We start from the raw sequence: 6000 nt of genomic DNA on the forward strand, positions 1-6000 counted from the left end.
TATGTTTGTTAAGAATTTATTAAGCATATATGTTTCTTAAACACTTATTTTTTCCCCAGTTAGCAAACATATCATCCATCTTCCCCGACGCAGACAGAAACGCGCTGTCAAGAAAAAGAAAATTCCACATTGACCATAGTCCCTTCTGACCTTTCCATTCTTACACATTACTCTCCAACGTACTTTTCAGTCCAGTAACGCTGGCCTCCTGTGTCGTGGAACAAAACACTCCATCTCTGGGGTCTGAGCATTTTTTTTCTGGCTGTCACTCATGCCTGAAAAGCTTTTTTTCCTTCCTCACCTCAGCCAGCTGGCTTCCCTTGCTTTTAAATCTCACCTAAAGAAATTCTTTCTTAACTCCTCTTAATTCTAGTGCCTACCCTTTTTTAATTGCAGGCATGCCTCTTTTTATTGAGCTTTGCTTTATTGAACTTTGCAGATAATTGCATTTTTTACAAACTGAAGGTCTATGGCAACCCAGCCTCAATCAAGTGTATCAGCACCATTTTTCCAACAGCACAGTGCTCAAATGTAATCTCTGTCACATTTTGGTAATTCTCATAATATTTTAAACTATTATCCTGGTTGTTATTATCATTATTATTACTATGCCTGTTGTGGTAATCTGTGATCAGTGATTTTTGATGCACCACCAATACTTGATTAATAAATGTTGTTACTTGTACTGGCCCTCACTCCCTTTCCTCCGGTGCCATATTCCCTAAGACACAACAGTATTGAAGAATATTACATAAACTTAGCTGATAAAGCAGCTGCAGCATTTGAGAGGATTGATTCCAATTTTGAAAGAAGTTCTACTGTGGGTAAAATGCTATCAAAAAGCATGGCATGCGACAGAGAAATCATCGGTAAAAGAATCAATCGATTGGCAAACTTCATTGTTGTCTCATTTTAAGAAATTGCCACAGCCACCCCAACCTTCAGCAACCACCACTCTGATCAGTCAGCAGCTATCTGCATGAGACAAGAACCTCCACCAGCAAAAAGATTAAGACTCGATAAAGGCTCAAATGATGGATAGTATTTTTTAAGCAATGAAATATTTTTAATTAAGATATGTACTATTTTTAGAAATAATACTATTGTTGGAAATAACCTCTGGTGCCCAAATAGACACAGTAAGTTAAACAGACTCAGGATGAGTGAAGCAGTGAAACCTTTAATAGGCTTCCTGCAGGAAGCTGGTGTGGAACTGGAGACTAGCACACACACCTTCACACACCATGCAGAAGCAAGAGCAAACCTTATATCCCTATTCCTGGCCCCAAGTCCCTCCTAGCTGACTTTCTTTGGTAGAAGTCAGCACAGATCACAGACTTCCCGAAACGACCAGCACTGTTCCTCTTCTTCATACATAGTATGTTCAGAAAATGGCATCTTAATCCCATCCGGAGGCGGGGAAGCTAGTATTCATGAGCCTATTAAGCATTCACACTCTAAGTAAAGCTTAACCTTTGTCCTACTTCCGGCCCCTTCAATCAATCATACAACCAATTTTACCCAATTTTAGCTGGTTCTTGAAGCTCCTGACCCAGAGCTTCTTTTCTCTCAGTTTCCTTATGTGGAAATATAATCGGTTCTTACTTCTCACACTGTTCACATTTAATAGACTACAGTATAGTGTAAACATGGCTTTTTATTATGGTGATCTGGAACCAAACCCTCAATATCTCCAAGATATGCCTATATTTCCTATTTATCCTGTTTATAACTCACCTTTCCTACATTTGTTTGTATGTTGTCTTCCCCCATTAGATCATAAGCTGCTTGAGGGCAGTCTCTACTTGGTGCCCCAAGACAAATTTCCAAGGCTATAAATTACAAATGAGTTATGGATCTACATTAATTTAAGGTGTTTCCACCAGGGAGATCTGATTTCATCTACACTGATGAAATCACAGGTCTGAACAATTTCATACTCAACTCACAAGTCACTGAGTTCTGCAAGCATTTATTTTAGCATTTACTATGTGCCTGGTCACTTAGCTCAGTGCTGGGAATTTAAATACAAGCAAAAATAAAGACCCTTTCCTCAAAGAGTTAACATTCTTATGGAGGTAGGGTAGGCGACACATAAAAGGAAGCTGAAAACTTGAAAAGATGTGAAAAGTACCTAGCAGGGGAGCTAAACTGAGCCAGACTTGGGCAACCTCCTTCAATAGAGGTCCTGGGAGGAGCCATACAATCAGAGAGGGTGAGGCCCACAGGGGCTGAGGATACTTAGGAGGTGTGAATTCCAGGGCTGAAATGAAGGAGGAGTGATTGCAGCCATTTCAGAAATGGGGGTGTAAAAGCATCCCTCTTTCATTAAGACTTTGGCACATTTTCAGGATGTTAGGGGCAAGTAAAGAAGACAGAGAGATTTAAGAGTCCATCCAGATTGCATTTACACCTAGTAAAAGATGAGCTACTTCCAGCTGGAGTGAATCATTTTGTACCTTGTAAGAATATAAAGCTTGGAGTAGGTTTAGGCATATCCAGTAAAGCCTGTGAGGCTTTGAGCAGATAATTTGTATATGAAAAGGTCATTAAAGCAGGTGAGCAAGACCATAGGATTACCCGTTTCTTTTCCCCATCTACTCATTTGCATTAACCAATGGGAGAGATTTAGATTCTTGCCTTCATCACATCTCATCAAGAGAGCTTGCAAAAGCTTACAAACGTTTCCTAAAGTGTCTCCCTGTCTCTAGTATCTTACCACACACTGCTCCCAAAGTAATTTTCCTAAGTGCAGATCTAACCATGTCATTCCCCTTTTCAGGAACCCTGAACCCCAGAGATCCTTGGTGATTATTGGACAAATGGACATTGTCTGTTTATGCCCTAGCCTTTAGAGATGAAGATTTGGAAAATATACTAAATCTTAATCTATCTGCTACCTTTGACACTGTTCAACACTCTGTCCTGGGTGCTCTCTCCTCTCTGGATTTTCATACTGATGTGTTTTTTGTTTTCCTCTTACCTTATGATCACTTCTCAGTAGCCTTTGCAGGTTCATTATCTGCCCTAGGCCATCTTCTCTATACTCTCTCTTAATAATCTAATCAGCTGTTATCATCTCTGCAGATGACTTAGAGATCTATATTGTATACCCAGCCCTAGTCTTTTCCCTGAACTTGAGTCCTGCATCATTAATTTCCCATTAGACATTTCAAACTGGATATCCCAGAGACATCTTAAACTCACCATGCCCAAACCTGAACTCGTTATCTTTCCTAAAAAATCTCCACCCTTCTTTCAAATTTCCCAATTTCTGTTAAAGTCTTGACCATCCTTCCAATCTCACACATTTAAAACTTTGAAATTATCCTGGACTCCTATCTTTTCCTCATCCTACATATCCAATTCATTGCTAAATCTACTGTTTATGCATTCAAATCTCTCAAATCCAACCCCTTCTCTTCACTCACACAGCAAGTACCTTAATTCTGGCCTTCATCACCTTTCACCAAGATTATTCCAAAAGCTTCCTAATGTGTCTCCCTGCCTCTAGTGTCTTACCACTCCTGTACATCCTACACACTGCTGCCAAAGTAATTTTCCTAAATGCAGATCTAACCATGTCATTCTCTTATTCAGTCAAGTGATCCATCAGTGACTTCCAATTGCCTGTAGGATAAAATGTAAACTCCTCTCTTTAGCTTTTAAAGGACTATACCTCCTAATCCCAGTCTGTCTTTACAATCTCATTGGACATTGCTCCCTTTGCTACACACTGTGAGTCAGCCAAACTGGGCTTCTCTCTCTTTCAAATGACATTTCATCTCCCATCTGGGATTATTTGCACTGGCCATATAGCATGCCTGGGATTCACTTCCTCCTTCCCTTCACCTCCTAGAGACCCTGTCTTCCTTTTGAATGTAACTCAAGTACCATCTTCTGAATGAAGCCTTTCCTGATTCCCTCAACTGTGAATACCCTCCCTTATAAACTATCTTGTATAGGATCTGTGTGCTATCCATGTAGGTTATATGTATTCCACATGGATTTTTCTAAACACTGCTTGCAAGGAGGTGTGAAAAGATATCTCTGGACTCTTAACCACCTCTCTTCAAAGGAAATTTTGATTCTTGTCTAGAGGAGAGCAGGAAATTGGTGGCACAATCTTAGCCCACTCTGCTCTTCTCAGAGCAAGGATTGAACTAGAAGTATATCTAACTGCCTTCCTAAATGTTACTTTTGTTGTTGTTCAGTTGTGTCCAACTCTTCATGGTCCCATTTGAGATTTTCTTGGCAGAGATACTGGAGTGGTTTGCCATTTCCTTCTCCAGCTCATTTTACAGATAATAAAAACTGAGGCAAACAGAGTTAAATTACTTGCCCAGGGTCACACAGCCAGTATCTGAGGCCAGATATGAACTCCAGAAGATGAGTCTTCCTGACTCTAGGTCCAGCACTCTGTCCACTGTGCCACCTTGATACCTCAAATATTGCTAGTCTAGGGGAAATCATTTTTAGGTTCAAGTCACTCGTTTAATAGATGTCTCTTAATGGGGAAGGAATGCCCCAAACTATATCTAAAGGCTTGACTCTCCTCCCACCAAATGATAGTTAAACAATGGCCGTCACAATAGCACGTGGCAAATAAACGCATTTATCAAAGCCAATGGCAAACAGAAATCAAAGAAGTCATATAGGTTAGAATATACTGGACAACATGTAGATTATATGTCCTTTCCCACTGAGAATGTTATCTAGACTGAGAGAGAATCCCCAGTCTCATTCCAGAGGAAATTCTCCAAAGGCCCTAGTGTAGCAAACTGAGAATCTAGGGCATGTTGAGGCACCAGCTCTTCTACTCTTGACTTCTTCCCAAAGTCTTTCTCTCCCTTCAGGGTCCTCTCCCTGAGAACCTGGACTAGACAATCTTTAAGATCTAGAGGCAGCTAGGTGGTGCAGTGGTCAGAGCACTAGGCCTAGAGTCAGGAAGAACTGAATTTAAATCCAGTCTCAGACAGTAGCTGTGTTATCGTGGATAAGTCACTTAACCTCTGTCTACTTCAGTTTCCTCAATTGTAACATGGGGATACTAATAGAACCTACCTCCCAGGGTTGTTGTGAGGATCAAATGAGACAATATTTGTAAAGTGATTAGCACATTACCTGGCATATAATAGTCTCTTAATAGATGCTTTTTTCTTTGTTTCCTTCCTTTAAGTTCTAAACTTGCAATTTTAAGTCATCCCTTCTTTAGGAAGGTATTTATGCTCACTTTCACAGACTGAGAAACTGAGTGATCTGAGGAAGAGTTTGCTAAGAGCAAAGTCATAGTGCTTCAGCTATTAAGCTTCCTTTGCTAAGACATTAATTATAAAACACAATAACTTATGAGAGATCTGATGAATGATGCTTTCACAAGCACCTAATTATAAATTTATCTTCTGTAATAACAATGTTCAAATTCTTCCGTCTGGAGGCCATTTAAGGAAGTTTAGTTGAAAGGTTTTGGAGTGAAGACATCTGGATTTGCTTCCCAGTGTGGTATAGTTAAAAGGGACTTGAATTTTGAATCAGAGGACCTGCTACTTTCTTGTGTGAGAAAGTCACTGCACCCTTTTAGTACTCAATTTTCTCATCTGTAAGATGGGAATACTTGACTAGATTATCTCTATGGTCTATTCTAGCTTTGGCATTCTGATTCTAAATAGGGCAAAATATTCCACTTGAGATAACAGCATTTTGACCCTCATTTTGTGCTGCAGAAGAGAATAGAGAAAGAAGTGTAGGGCTGGGGAAAGGGAAAGAAAAAGTAATAAAATTAATGTATCCTCTGTCAATATAATCTCTTTAAATTGGAATTTTCTTTTTAAAATTTTTACATAAAAATCTTTTGTTTTTATGTCACTTTCACTTCCAAATATTACTTTCCCTTCCCCCTCCTCAGCTATAGTCATCCCCTGTAATAAAGATTTTAAATGAAAGAGAAAAAACAAGCAGTTCAGCAAAACAAATCAATCAACAAGCATTTATTAAACACCA

The sequence above is a fragment of the Vombatus ursinus genome, unplaced genomic scaffold (assembly GCF_900497805.2).
Source record: "Vombatus ursinus unplaced genomic scaffold, bare-nosed wombat genome assembly UNPS02014830.1, whole genome shotgun sequence".
Classification (NCBI taxonomy): Eukaryota; Metazoa; Chordata; class Mammalia; order Diprotodontia; family Vombatidae; genus Vombatus; species Vombatus ursinus.